This window comes from Oncorhynchus mykiss, chromosome 8 (genome assembly GCF_057628025.1).
Source record: "Oncorhynchus mykiss isolate SJ-2025 chromosome 8, ASM5762802v1, whole genome shotgun sequence".
NCBI classification, from domain to species: domain Eukaryota; kingdom Metazoa; phylum Chordata; class Actinopteri; order Salmoniformes; family Salmonidae; genus Oncorhynchus; species Oncorhynchus mykiss.
In genome coordinates, this window is record NC_143029.1 from 32,322,266 (window position 1) to 32,338,389 (window position 16,124).

The 16,124-nt window shown below is 42.4% G+C and overlaps 1 long non-coding RNA gene across 1 annotated transcript in view; it reads left to right on the top strand.

Annotated features, from left to right (window-relative positions):
• Positions 1–7,106, top strand: part of LOC149981497 (uncharacterized) — a 213,243-nt gene extending 206,137 nt beyond the window's left edge. The window contains exon 3 of the long non-coding RNA XR_016497745.1: positions 6,124–7,106. This is a non-coding gene — a long non-coding RNA (uncharacterized LOC149981497). The remainder of the gene's footprint in view (positions 1–6,123) is intronic.
• Positions 7,107–16,124: the final 9,018 nt, after the last annotated feature.

The window sequence follows — 16,124 nt, forward strand, 5'->3', positions numbered from 1 at the left end:
CACACATTTTGGTCATGTAGTGTATTACCTAGATGACATCACCTAATGAACCCAAGTTTATCCTCAAATCTGTACATAATATTTGCGTGATTTGGTTAGGAAAATCTTAGTCACACCCTTTCACATATAAACTTAACAAAAAAATAAATGTCCCTTTTTCAGGACCCTGTCTTTCAAAGATAATTTGTAAAATTCCAAATAACTTCACAAATCTTCATTGTAAAGGGTTAAAACACTGTTTCCGATGCATGAACCATAAACAATTAATGAACATGCACCTGTGGAACGGTCATTAAGACACTAACAGCTTACAGAAGGTAGGCAAATAAGGTCCCAGTTATGAAAACTTAAGACACTAAAGAGGCCTTTCTACTGACTCTGTAAAAAAAAAATGCCCAGGGTCCCTGCGTGAACGTGCCTTAGGCATGCTGAAAGGAGGCATGAGGACTGCAGATGTGGCCAGGGCAATAAATTGCAATGTCCATACTGTGAGACGCCTAAGACAGCGCTACAGGGAGACAGGACGGACAGCAACAACGGCCATGGCAACAACAACGGCCCGAGTTACACCAGGAACGGACAATCCCTCCATCAGTGCTCAGACTGTCCACAATAGGTTGAGAGAGGGTGGCCTGAGGGCTTGTAGGCCTGTTGTAAGGTAGTTCCTCACCACACATCACTGGCAACAACGTCGCCGATGGGCACAAACCCACCGTCACTGGACCAGACAGGACTGGCAAAAAGTGCTCTCACTGACGAGTCACGGTTTTGTCTCAGCAGGTGTGATGGTCCGATTCGCGTTTATCGTCAAAGGAACGAGCATTACACCGAGGCCTGTACTCTGGAGCGGGATCGATTTGGAGGTGGAGGGTCCGTCATGATCTGGGGCGGTGTGTCACAGCATCGTCGGACTGAGCTTGTTGTCATTGTAGGCAATTTCAACGCTGTGCATTACAGGGAAGACATCCACCTCCCTCATGTGGTACCCTTCCTGCAGACTCATCCTGACATGACCCTCTAGCATGACAATGCCATCAGCCATACAGCTCGTTATGTGCGTGACTTCCTGCAAGACAGGAATGTCAGTGTTCTGCCATGGCCAGCGAAGAGCCCGAATCTCAATCCCATTGAGAACGTTTGGGACCTGTTGGATTAGAGGGTAAGGGCTAGGGCCATTCCCTCCAGAAATGTCCAGGAACTTGCAGGTGCCTTGGTGGAAGAGTGGGTAACATCTCACAGCAAGATCTGGCACATCTGGTGCAGTACTTAATGCAGCTGGTGGCCACACCAGATACTGACTGTTACTTTTGATTTTGACCCCCCCTTGGTTCAGGGACATGTTATTCAATTTCTGTTAGTCACGTCTGTGGAACTTGTTCAGTTTATGTCTCAGTTGTTGAATCTTGTTGAATATACAAATATTTACACATTTTAAGTTTGCTGAAAATATGAGGTTGGAATAGTACTGTGAAATTGTGAAAATTATGATAATGCCATTTTAGTGTGAGAGCTTGAAACTTCAGCATGTTTTGGTGGGATGGAGTTTTGGCCTGCCTGATGACATCACCAGGAGGTAAATTTGTCAATAGGCCACTAAGAAAGACAGTTCCAAACATCTCTTCCAATAACAGCTTGTTTTCAGTTTACCCCTTCCAACTCAGACCATTCCCAGACTGTCCTAGCAAAATTCATGCTTGAGAAATTGCTCTTTGCTAAGAATATATTTTTTGTTGATTTTTGACCATTTTAATTTAAAACAATCACAGTAAGGTTCTTAACTGTTACCCATAAGTGCTTTAATATTGAGATAAAATGTCAGCATTGGACCTTTAAAATTCCATTTGCAATGTTCTTTAGGGAAGATTCAGCACTATGGTTTGATAGGAAAACCCCTTGATTGCAATTCTCCTCTGATATGGAAATGTTGGGGAGCTCGTCTTCTGCAACCCATCAGGGTGAGTTCAGTTTTGGAGCACATCAATGAAGCTAATAAATAAATGCTTAATCGAGCGACGGCATTAATCTCCTTGTTGAGAGAGATCATCAGCAATTCAGCGACTCCAGGTATTTCAGCATAACAGCAATCCCGAATCTCCCTTACCTAGATAACAAGATTGTATCATTTTTCCATAATATACTGAACAAAAATATGAACGCAACATGTAACAATTTCAAAGATTTTACTGAGTTACAGTTCATATAAGGAAATCAGTCAATTGAAATTAATTAATTTGGCCCTAATCGATGGATGTAATATGACTGGTACTACAGATATGCATCTGTTGGTCATAGACACCTTGAAAATAAGGTAGGGGCATGGATCAGAAAAACAGTCAGCATCTGTTGAGACCACCATTTGCCTCATGCAGTGTGACACATCTCCTGTGATCTGCGGTTGTGAGGCCGGTTAGAAGTACTGACAAATACTCTAAAACGAGGTTGGAGGTTATGGTAGAGAAATGAACATCAAATTCTCTGGAAACAGCTCTGGTGGGCATTCCTGCAGTCAGCATGCCGATTGCAAGCTCCCTCAAAACTTGAGATCTGCAGAGTTATGTTGTGTGACAAAACGGCACACTTTAGTGTGGACTTTTATTGTCCCAGGTGCACCTGTGTGATGACCATGCTGTTTAATCAGTTTCTTGATTTGCCACACCTGTCAGGTGGATTAATTATCCTGGCAAAGGAGAAATGCTCACTATCATTTGTGCACAGAATTTGAGGGAAATAAGCTTTTTATGCATATGTAACATTTCTGGGATCTTTTATTTCTGCTCATAAAACCTTACATGTTGCGTGTATATTTTTGTTCAGTGTATATTGAAAAATCTATGTTTTAACAGTGTTGTATTATCCATAAGATTAAAATTGTACAGCACGTTTCAGGGATATTCACATCCATACATTTGGACTGGGATCAGGTCTTTATGGATATGAAATCAGCCATATCAAAGCCATTTTTTTATCAAGTGCTTAGAGTAAGTGGGACCATATTGATCATTACTGGGTAAGACCCGACACAGGCATTTTAAGTCCTCTGTCAATAATCTTGAATATGTATGTCATTAAATGTAAAATGAAGTCTATCACCCCAGGGGCATCAATCTACCATTATTTGTTCATTCAGAGAGTAAATGCAGACATTGAGGAGCTCCTAAAGGCAGCCTATATACTGGTAATCTAACAATTTAATCAAGGCTTAGGATCACTGGAGCGGTAGTGGCCCACCTTAATAATACAAAGAGTCTGTTGCCCCATTCGTCCAAACTTCCCAGAGACACTCATAAGCCTCTGAGGGGAGTGACTCATGATTTACTAGTTGATGTACATTTGGTTTTGTCCTTAAGAAGTCAGCTACTCACCTAGACTCACTTATTCACTCTCACAGGCTCAAAGTTTGGAAAAGTGCACATCTGCTCGGCTCCCCCATGCAGACCCTCATGCTATAATAAGCCTTGGTTCAGTTTTCTTTTATTCCCTCTTCTCATCAACATATGACCAACCCCTAATCTTCTCTGTAGAAATGTTTTACATTTAAGTTAACACATTATATGGGGGGTGTATGTTTCATGATTAACGACTCATGGTGTAATTGTAACATATGGCCAAGTCCTTTTGTTCACCTGACCTAGAATTCCTCACAATCAAATGCTGACCGTATTATCTCCCAAGAGAATTCACGTCGGTTATTGTCAAAGCTGTGTATATCCCCCTCAAGCTGATACCACGACCTCAATGAACTTCACTATGCAAACTGGAAACCATATATCCCGTGGCTGCATTTATTGTTGCTGGGGATTTTAACAAAGCAAATTTGAGAACAAGGCTACCTAAAATCTAGTAGCACTCGCACTGGCAAAACACTTCTGCGATGCATACGAGGCCCTCCACCACCATCCTCTTGGCAAATCTAACCACAACTCCATTTTGCTCCTCCCTTCCTATAAACGGAAACTGAAACAGGATGTAACCGTGATAAGGAATATTCAATGCTGGTCTGACCAATCGGAATCCACGCTTCAAGATTGTTTTGACCACGTGGACTAGGACATGTTCCTGGTAGCCTCAGAGTATAATATCGATTTATACGCTGATCCGGTGAGTGAGTTTATAAGGAAGTGCATAGGAGATGATGTACCCACTGTGACTATTAAAACCTACCCGAACCAGAAACCATGGATAGATGGTGGCATTCGCACAAAACTAAAAGTGCAAATCACAGCATTTAACCATGGGAAGGTGACTGGAAAATTGCCGAACACAAAAGAGTTGAGTTGAGTTATTCACCCGGCAAAGGAAATCTAACAAGTGAAATATGAGTATAGAGACAAAGTGGAATCGCAATTCAACTGCTTATGCACGAGATGTATGTGGCAGGGTCTACAGACAATCATGGACTACAAAAAGAACAGGATGGTAAACACCTTCTTTGCCCCCTTTGAGGATAACACAGTGCCACCGCTACCAAGGACTGTGGTCTCTCCTTCTCCGTGGCCGACATGAGTAAGACATCTAAATGAGTTAACCCTCGCAAGGCTACCGGCCCAGACGGCACCCCTAGCCGCGTCCTCAGAGCATGCGCAGACCAGCTGGCTGGTGTGTTTATGGACATATTCAATCTCTCCCTATCACCATTAACTATGACCTATCACAAACATGTTTTCTTAATGTGATGGTTACTAAGGACAAAATCTTCATCTCTACACATCTCTATAGGAAACCTATGGACAGGAATACCCTCCTTAGAGGTGTCAGCTTTCATCCACGTCCACTTATTAAAAGTCTCCCTATGAGCCAATTCAGTCGCATCAGAAGAATATGCAGCTCTGATGCTTCTTATCAGAGACAGAACACGGACCTCACACAAAGGTTTAAGGAAAGGTGGTACAAAGACAATTGGGTAAAACATGCCAATGATCGTTTTGAAGGACTAACACAGTTTGGAAAGCCTTCAACCCAAAGTTAAAGAAAAGGCAGAATATGTCTCCTGATGCTTCACCCAAAACTCTCCATTGGGGAAGGCATTTAAGGACATTATCAGGAAGCACTGGTACATTCTTGATACTGACCCACAATTGAAACCCATATCTACCACATATGGTCTAAGACCACCAAACATGAGAGACATTGGGGTTAAATCTGATTTACACACCAGAGAAAAGGGAAACTTTCTTGGACAAGGTTCCAGAGGGAAATTACAAAGGTGGCCAATGTGCTCAGTGCAGCTTCACATACAAATGCAACTCATTTACCCAGCCCCTCACAGGACAAAGATTTAAGATCAAAGGCCTGATTACCTGCATGTCCGCCAATGTTATTTACATGTTAAAATGTCCTTGTGGTCTGTCTTACATATGGAAACCCTGTAGAATTCTTAAGACACGGGATCAGTGAGCACAGCAGCAATGTACAGACAGGTGAAACAACAAATCAGGTTGCTGTTGTACAAGCTGGACATCCTAATAGTTCTCTGAGATACATTGGAATGGAAGTGGTCAAGATGTCACATGGGAGGGGACATTGAGAGGATAATACTTCTTCAAAGGGAATCTTTCTGGAGCCACAGGCTCTACACACTGTTTCCTCTTGGCCTTAACGAGGAGTTTGACTTGAAACCGTTTTAATAGTTTCAAAATCCTAATTGAATATTGTATGTATATTACTGTAAATATTGATCACATTCCTTCTGTATGATCATATATTTTGATACATTGATTGTTAATATTGTGAACCTACATTATACATTTTTTTTTTACCTCCTGTTTTCAGGAAGTGATGTCACTGAGTACTTCTCTTAAACTGTATATAGAACCTTCCACCCCCACCTGGGATATGGATGCCTGATGAAGACGTAAGGGTCAAAAGGTTTTAAATATATTTCACCTGGGAGCATGAGCAGCAGTGTGCAGCGTTTTCCTTTCTGTTTTCCAGGAGTTTGTCTACAACTAAAGCACCTGCGGAAAGCACTTGGATGTGCGTTCTTCAACTTTTGGACATACATTATAACAGTTTGTAAACATTATTAGAGTGACCAGTGTTCCATTAATAAACTGCCCATTGATTCCATGTCTATGCACAGTAGACTGACCCCTTATTCTAAAATGTGTATTTTTTTCTCTGCAGATCGTCTCAAGCTCTGTCAGGTTGGATGGGGAGCGTCGCTGCACAGTTACTTTCAGGTCTCTCCGGAGAAGTTCGATGGGTTCAAGTCTGGGCTCTGGCTGGGCCACTCATGGACGTTCGGAGACTTTTCCCGAAGTCACTCCTGCGTTGTCTTGACTGTGTGCTTAGGGCCGTTGTTCTGTTGGAAGGTGAACCTTCTCCCCGTTCTGAGCGCTCTGGACCAGGTTTTCATTAAGGATCTCTCAGTACTTTGGTCCATTCATCTTTGCCTCGGTCCTGAATAGTCTCCCAGTCCCTGCCATTGAAAAACATCCCCAGAGCATGATGCTGCCCCCACAATGCTTCACCGTAAGGATGGTGCCAGGTTTCCTCCAGGCCGGACTCTTGGCATTATGCCAAATAGTTACATTTTGGTCTAAGAATCTTTAGGTGCCTTTGGCAAACTCCAAGCTTGCTGTCATGTGCCTTTTACTGAGGAGTGGCTTCCGTCTGGCCACTCTACCATAAAGGCCTGATTGGTGGAGTGCTGCAGAGATGGTTGTCCTTCTGGTTCTCCCATCTCCACAGAGGAGCTCTAGAGACCTCTGTTAGAGTGACCATCGGGTTCTTGGTCAACTCCCTGACCAAGGCCCTTCTCCCCTGATTGCTCAGTTTGGCCGGGAGGACAGCTCTAGGAAGTGTCTTGGTGGTTCCAAACTTCTTCCATTTAAGAATGATGGCGGACACTGATTTTGGAGACCTTCAATGATGCAGAAATGTTTTGGTACCCTACCCCAGATCTGTGCATCGACACAATCCTGTCTCGGAGCTCTACGGAGAATTTATTTTACTTCATGGCTTGGTTTTTGCTCTGACTTGCACTGTCAACTGTGGGACCTTATGTAGACAGGTTTGTGCCTTTCCAAATGTATACTTACTGTTTTTAAAAATGTTAATACATTTGCAAAAATGAAAAAAATAAAAACTTTTTCACTTTAATATGAGGTATTGTGTGTAGATTGCGGAGTTTTTATTTATTTTTATATTTAACCCAATTTAGAATGGACGTAACAAAATGAGGAAAAGGTCAAGGGGTCTGAATACTTTCTGAAGGCACTGTACATAGGGCAGCAGCCTCTAAGGTGCAGGGCTGAGTAACCAAATTGTAGCCGGCTAGTGACAGTGACCAAGTTCAGGGCAGGGTGTTGAGTGGAGGCCGGCAGGGTGTTGAGTGGAGGCCGGCTAGAGATGACTTTTTAAAAGTCTGATGGCCTTGAGACAGAAGCTGTTTTTTAGTCTCTCGGTCCCAGCTTTGATGCATCTGTACTGACCTGGCCTTCTGGATGATAGCAAGGTGAACAGGCCGTGGCTCGGGTGGTTGATGTACTTGATGATCTTTATTGCTGTCCTGTGACATCTGGTGTTGTAGATGTCCTGGAGGGCAGGCAGTGTGCCCCCAGTGCTCTCCACCCGCTAGAGAGCCCTGCAGTTGCAGGTGGTGGAGTTGCCGTACCAGTCGGGGATACATTTCGACAGGATGCTCTCAATGGTGCATCTGCAAAATATTATGAGGGTCTTAGAGGCCAAGTAGAATTTCTTCAGCCTCCCAAGGCAATGTCTGTGTGGGTGGACCATTTCACATTGTCAGAGATGTGTACGCCGAGGAACTTGAATCTTTTCACGTTCTCTACTGCAGTCCCGTCAATGTGGATGGGTGCATGTTCCCTTGGGTGTCTCCTGAAGTCCACGATCAGCTCCTTCGTTTTGTTGACATTGAATGACAAGTTATGTTCCTGGCAGCACTCTGCCAGGGCCCTCACCTCCTCTCTGTAGGCTGTCTCGTCATTGTTGGCAATCAGGCCTACTACTGTTGTATTGTCTGCAAACTTGATGATTGAGTTGGAGGCGTGCATGGTCACGCAGTTATGGGTGAACAGGGAGTACAGGAAGGGGCTGAGCATGCACCCTTGTGTTATTATCTTACTTATCATGTAAGCATATCTGTTGAAATTATGATGTATTTCTATAAATAGGGACACATACTGTAAATGATCAGGTAATGACCAATAATATGATACATTTCTGAAAATGTGGATTCGTTCCCGCCTAAGTATAAAGGCTTAGTTAGATATGTCAAAATAATGAAAGTCGCACACTCCATGTATAATCTCCCAGCAATTTAATGGATAATTACCAACGTTTCGGCATCACTGTGCCTTCCTCAGGGTACTGTCATGAACACTTGAACCAGGTTATATAAAAGGAATATTGACACATACCTTTTCCGGAGTTAGAATATCCTACAAATATGTAAGTGGATGCATGTGCATCAAGTGTGTCTCTTGAACATATCTCATGTAAAAACTGTCCCATTACGGAGAATATCCTAGCTCTGTATATGAAATTAAAGACATGCGTACTCTTTATATCTAATGAAATGCCAGATATCCGGAAATATATAGATACAGAAATCCCCTCGTACTGGGATACAGATACAGTACCATTAAAAAAAAAGTAAGGGAGTGGACCTGACAATCAGTCAGTATTTGGTGTGACCACCATTTGCCTCACGCAGCATGACGCATCTCATTCACATAGGGTTGATCAGGCTGTTGAATGTTGTCCCACTCCTCTTCAATGGCTGTGCGAAGTTGCTGGATGTTGGCAGGAACTGGAACATGCATGGGTGACATGTCTGGTGAGTATGCAGGCCATGAAAGAACTGGGACATCAGCTTTGAAGAATTGTGTACAGATCCTTGCAACATGGGGCCATGCGTTATCATGCTGAAACATGAGGTGATGGCAGCGGATTATTTGCACAGCAATGAGCCTCAGGATCTCGTCACGGTATCTCATTCAAATTTCCATTGATAAAATTACATTCTGTTCGTTGTCCGTACCTTATGCCTGCCCATACCATAACCCCACCACCACCATTGAGCACTCTGTTCAGCAAACCACTCACCCACACAATGCCATACACGTGGTCTGTGGTTTTGACGCACAATGGATGTACTGCCAAATTATCTAAAATAACATTGGAGGCAGTTATGGTAGAGAAATTAACATAAAATTATCTGGCAACAGCTCTGGTGGACCTTCTTGAAGTCAGCATGCCAATTGCACGCTCCCTCAACTTGAGAGATCTGTGGCATTGTGTTGTGTGAAAAAACTGCACATTTTAGAGTGGGCTTTTATTGTCCACAGCACAAAGTGCACCTGTGTAATGATCATACCGTATAATCAGCTTATTGATATGCCACACTCGTCATGTAGATGGATTATCTTGGCAAAGGAGAAATGCTCACTAACAGGGATGTAAAAAAAAAAGAGAGAAATAAGCTTTGTGCGTATGGAACATTTCTGGGATCTTTTATTTCAGCTCATGAAACATGGGACCAACACTTTACATGTTGCATTTATATTTTTGTTCAGTGTAGTTAACCAAGTACAGTAGCTACCCCGACTATCTGCACTGACCCTTTTTGTACTAACCTTTTTGTTTCATCACATACGCTGCTGCTATTGTTTATCGCTTTATTCCTAGTTACGTGTACATATATGTACATATCTACCTCAATTACCTAGCCCTGCACATCGATTCAGTACTGGTACCAGCCAAGTTATCATTAGTCATTGTGTATTTACTATCACTTTTATTATGACGTGTTTTAATTTTCTATTATTTCCCTATTGCCTTTCTCTCTGCCTTGTTGTGAAGGGACCATAAGTTAGAATTTCACTGTTAGTCTGAACCTGCTTTTCACAAAGCATGTGATGAATAAAATTAATTAATTATTGTTGGCAGGAAGAAGAGCTACATCAAGAGTGAAAGGAAGAGATGTACTGTACTGACAATAGTGGATATACAGGAAAATAGAAAACTATAATAAAATAGAACTGAAAACAATGGAGAGGACAAAAGGACGAATGGAATGGAAAGTGAATGGTGTGGTTTTACACGTCCCATGTTCTAATTTAACCTTTGGTCAGTCTATTCACTACACATTGAAAGCTCTCTCAGGTTCAAGGACGGGCAATATTACACATTTCCAGTGCACCACCACCACACTTTCGACAACAATGAACAGAAAAGCAACAACAACCAACAACAATGAACAGGAAAGGGACCTCTTGTAAAACCAGGACGTGAAATGTATTCTGTATTCCGTGTGAGTTGTCTCAGGCCGTGTTTGTTTCAGGGAGTAATGGTGAGTGGTGTATGATTCAGGGCGAAAATAACACTCCTCTGACTGGGCGAGTTAATAAAGAGGCATCAAAGTGGGTCTATTTATGTTGAATTTCCACGAGGCTTCTGATAAGAGGTCAGTGTGATGTCTCTCTCTCTGGATGAAGTGTCTCTGCTTGTTTAGCATTGAATGTATGCAGCGCCATGCAGCGTCGTTACACAGCATTCAATGCTTGGGTTTAGTCAAATAGTGGTGAGGCGTGGAGCAGAATATTTTAAACGTGAACCCTCTCCTCCACCGTCCATTTTATGTCCTCTTCTCAGGTTGGGATATAAATATGTACATACATTGACTGTATATCCATAAATGCATACTTTTCGAGACTCAGGTAGATAGAAGAATACTGCAGAATGCAGTCTATTCTTCACGCTCTCTAAGGTTACTGTATACAATATATTACAGGGCGCTCAATCTGGCATTCCACTTTTCACCGCTCCATTAGAGCTGCCGGCAGCTCAGAAATGCAAGCCAATGTTTCATGACCTAACTAATTCAGACACATTAACAGATACAGTAAGATGTAGTTACATATCTGGCTCCAGTCATGCAGAAAATAAGTCTGACCTAACCCTGCAGTACCTCCACGGACACTGCAACAATACCCTCTTTATTCTTGATGTGAAAAAGCTATCAGGCAGGGAGCTCCCTACCCTATCCTATGTCGATACACTGCCAGCCACCCACGGTGGGTGAATTTAAATCTGGCGAGAGATGTCAGCACGGGCCACAGGTCACCCGCAGCCATTAAGCGAGTTTCGCACCGTGCTCGGAGAAGGCCGCCCACACTGCTGGCAGGGGTGGTCAGTGCGGCGTGGTGTTAGCCTGGAGCGTCCTGCTCTGACCTCTTGCTGGCGTCTAGTGTGGAGCCGGAGAGACCCTAGCTCCTATCTTGACATTGTCCATTGCAGGGCCGGGGGGAGATGGGACCTGACAAGCGCTAAAGAGGATAAATGCTCACTGGCCTCTTGGCTGTCGCGATGAGTCACGGCGGTTAGGTGGTGATGATGCTGCCTGGCTCTCCCTGTGGCTCCCCATTCACCCACACTCCGTCTTTTCTTACCCCGGCCCGCAGGCCCACTTCTGATTTCACATCGGATAAAAAAAACGTCTAGATTTAGCCATGTTACTCATCCCTGAGCCATTTTATTTAAAAAAATAAAATAAATTACATTCGAAGTCTCAAGACTGAAAATGTGACTGACCAAGGAACACCTGAAACAGTAGTTTGGCTTCATTGACTGAAAGAGAAGAGAACAGGATTGTTTTAATATGAATGCGCTGGGAGATCAATTAGGTGTGCAGCCATTGTGCTCCATTCAAGGGAAGCAGATAAATACATACTTCTGGAAGGCTAATTAATTTGCAGTGTGCTGTGACTCAGTTCGCTGCATCGCTGCGTCTCACACCTTCTCTCATGTTCAAAGAGAAAGTGTACCAGTACTCTCAAATGACCTGAAAGCATTTCCTTGAAGTCAAGTCATCTGATGCCCACGTTAATGTCTACTGGGGAAACTGTAGGCTATGGAGTTACTGTACCAGCTGTTAAAACAGGCTTGATCAATACCCTGCATGATAAATTATTAACATACTGCAAATATTATACTTGAATTACACATTAGAACAGTTATGAAATGAAGCCTTTAGAACTCAGTGGTACATCTGTGGTGCAGCAGGGTGTGTCTCTGGGCTGTTGCATCGTCCTCACGTCCCCTCCTCTCTCCTCGCCTCCTTCTCAAAGGAAAAGAGAGGAGCTAGGAGTATGCTTTTGAGCTTCTCCCAGTGTAAAGGTCATAGGCAATGCACAGGCACGCACGCACACACACACACACACACAGGACTCCAATCAGTTTGATGAGCAATGGCTTTGGCTGTGAACCATGTCACTGACATTTATAATGGATTTAACCTCCACTCTATAAAGAATACAAGGGTCTGCTGGATGGAAAATTATGATTTTGTGGGTGTTGCGAAAGAGAGATTAACTAGGAATTAGTAGCATTGTTTTAGTATTAATCGTTCTGTAGACCACCATTGTAAACGGTCTAAAATGGTAATACTTGTGGCTGATATAAATATACTGTATTTCATCGGTCAAAATTAAAAGAAAAGTTTCATTTCAGTGATCAAGGTTTAAGTGATATGTTGTTAGCTAAATTAGTATCCCCTACGTTATGCATTCTGGTTTCAAACTTCACCAGACTGCGAAGTTAAGAAATTCGCCATGGTGACATTTCTCCCCTTGCCAAGGTAAGGTTCCACAAAGCCTCATCACCACATTATCCGACATTCACTCACCTGCTGCCCGATGTAGATCTTTTCACAGATATTGAGAGCCATTCAGCATGTACAATTATGCACACTCTCACTGTGTAGCATACTCCAAGTATTTCAGAGTACAGGGGCAGATTGGAAATCTGGCAATTATGGCAGATGGGCTGGACATTTTTTTGGTGTTGGGTGGGCTGGTTGAAATTGACAGACCCCAAAATATATATCCCAAAAATCTAATAATGCCTTTATGATTTTTGCATAATTCCTGTGTTATATTAATCTGTAATAAGCCTTTGGTTGATCAGTGGGCAATGGCCGGTCCCCCCTACCAAGATTGGCCGGCCCGGTTTTCTGATCAGAAGTCATGCAAACTCACATTAAAAGTCAAATGAGGCATCAGAAAAGATACCTGGTTCGACTCTGTCAACAGTTAGATAGCCAATGTTATGGGTCATTAAAAAAGGAAAGTTGGTGCCGATAAACTTAGAAAAGAGCACATTCTACATTGTCACCTCACTCAATTCAGCAAGTGATTAAAATCATGATTTAGTCCAACAGTACAGTGTATTATCCTCATAATTACTGTACCTGGAGTGTGCTGCTGTGATGAGCGAGCTTGAGAGAAAAAGTTGTTCTGATTGTATAACATTTCAAAATGCAATTGTGGGGAAAACACAGATTTTGAAGCTTCGTCCCTCAAAGAGAGTGGGGTCTCAACTTTCTGTATGTATAATTGTTATTTCTCAACTGTCAATATTCACCTCAATAGCTGCTTTTTTTACAACATGTGGAGTGGCGTGAGAGCAAAATGCGCACCTGCAATTGCGAGGGCCTACAACTTAAATGTTTTTTTTTAGGACATTACATTTACTGTTGGATGAATATATGGCTACTAGCTTAGTTTGAAGGTAGGCCTTGAAATACATCCACAGGTACACCTCCAATTGACTCAAATTATGTCAATTAGCCTATCAGATGCTTCTAAAGCCATGACATAATTTTCTGGAATTTTCCAAGCTGTCTAAAGGCACAGTCAACTTAGTGTATGTTAACTTCTGACCCACTGGAATTGTGATACAGTGAATTATAAGTGAAATAATCTGTCTAAACAATTGTTGAAAATATTACTTGTGTTATGCACAAAGTAGATGTCCTAACCGACTTGCTAAAACCCCGTGTTTGTTAACAAGACATTTGTGGAGTGGTTGAAAAACAAGTTTTAATGGCTCCAACCTAAGTGTATGTAAATTTCCGACTTCAACTGTATATAATTGCAGCACATCTGTGGAAACAGAACTGTATGATTTTGTTGATTTGAAAGGAGAAACAGTAGACGAAATTGCAGCTGAGGTCCTGGTGGTCATCCACATTTTTTACCTGTTGTAAAGTTGTGGCATTCTCTGCCGTCAACACATACCAACTTTGGAGGACTGAATAGGCTGGGGAGGGTCAATGTCCATACCAAAGTTATAAATGCTCTGCAGCAGTAGGTGATTGGCTTAGGTTGTCCTGCCCACATCATTCATAACACAGCCAGAACAGCTTTGGATATGATTTCCCTTGATGTTGTGTACCTGCTCACAAAGATATTTTGATATTTTCACCATCAAATCAAAAGTTTATTTGTCACATGCACTGAATACAACAGGCGTAGTAGACCTTAGTGAAATGCTTACTTACAGACTCTAACCAAGAGTGCAATAGGTAAGTAAAGAAAAAAAAACAGACAGTGAAAAATAACAGTAGTGAGGTTATATACAGTAGTGAGGTTATATACAGTAGCGAGGCTATATACAGACACCAGTTAGTCAGGCTGATTGAGGTAGCATGTACATGTAGATATGGTTAAAGTGACTGCATGGACAGTGACCATTTCTTTGTTATTTTGGTTCTGTACTCCAGCACTTTGAGTTTGAAAGGATACAATGACAATGAGGGTGAGGGTGAAGTGCAGAGACTGTCAGCTTTAATTTGAGGGTATTTTCATACATATCGGATGAACCAATTAGAAATTATAGAAACTTTTGTACATAGTCCCCCCCATTTTGGGCATCAAAAAACATTGGACGGTTTAACATAATGTTGAATAAAGTAATCATTGTTAATATTTGGTCATATTTGGTTAATATTTTGTATCCTTTGCATGCAATGACTGCGTAAAGTCATGCATCGACATCACTAGATGCTGGGTATCTTCCCTGGTGATGCTCTGCCAGGCCTGTACTGCAGTCATCTTCAGTTCCTGCTTGTTTCGGGGACTTATTGCCTTCAGTCTCCTCTTAAGCATGTAAAATGCATGTTCAATTGGATTCAGGTCCGGTGATTGACTCGGCCAGTCAAGGATTTTCCACTTTTTGGCCATCAAAAACCCCTTCGTTGCTCCAGCAGTATGTTTTGGGTCATTGTCTTGTTGATGATGAAGTTGATGATGAAGTGCCATCCAACAAGTTTGGAGGCATTTGGTTAATATTTCTGTAGACTTCAGAATTCATTGTTCTACTTCTGTCTGCAGTCACATCATTGATGAAGACAAGTGAGCCTGTTCCACTGGCAGCCATTCAGGCCCAAGCCATAACACCCCCTCCACCATGTTTCACGGATGAGGTGGTATGCTTTGGATCATGGGCATGTCTTTTTTTTCTCCACTCTTTCCATCACTCTGGTACATGTTAATCTTTGTCTCATCTGTCCACAATACTTTTTTCCAGAACTCTTGGGGGTCTTTTAGGTGCTTTTTTAGCAAACTGTAATCTGACCTTTCTGTTCTTCAGGCTTATCAGTGGTTTGCATCTTGTAGTGTACCCTCTGTAGTCCTGCTGGTGTAGTCTTATACGTATGGTAGACATTGACACAGCTACACCTGCATCCAGGAGAGTGTTTTTGATCTGTTGGGCTGTTGTCAGGGAGGTTTTCTTCACCATAGAGAGTATTCTCCGGTCATCCACTACCGTGGTCTTCCTCAGTCTACCGGGTCTTTTGACATACTTTAGTTCACCGGTTGTTTTTTTTCTTGTTAATGATGAACCAAACTGTTGACTTGGGCATGCCCAGGGTTTTTGCAATGTTAGTGATTAATTGAGCCTTATGAAGGCCAGCGTCATTTGCATCGACACTGCTGTCTTCCTCATGATGTCATACCCCAACAACAACCTCCAAAGGCAATAGCAAAGTCTAGAATCAATACTATTCATCAACAGCTCTCCTGTGTTCACGAACGACACAAATGAATACACCTGCCTAACGACACACATTCGTGAAGCCAATTCAACAAATACAGTACCTGTAGTACCTTAAAATGGGGGACCATGTACAAAAGGTGCTGTCATTTCTGAACGGTTCATCCGATATGTATGAAATACCCTTAAATTAAAGCTGACAGTCTGCACTTCACCCTCATTGTCATTGTATCCTTTCAAACTCAAAGTGCTAGAGTACAGAACCAAAATAACAAAATAACGGTCACTGTCCAATGAATTATGGTGCTCACTGTATGATAAAC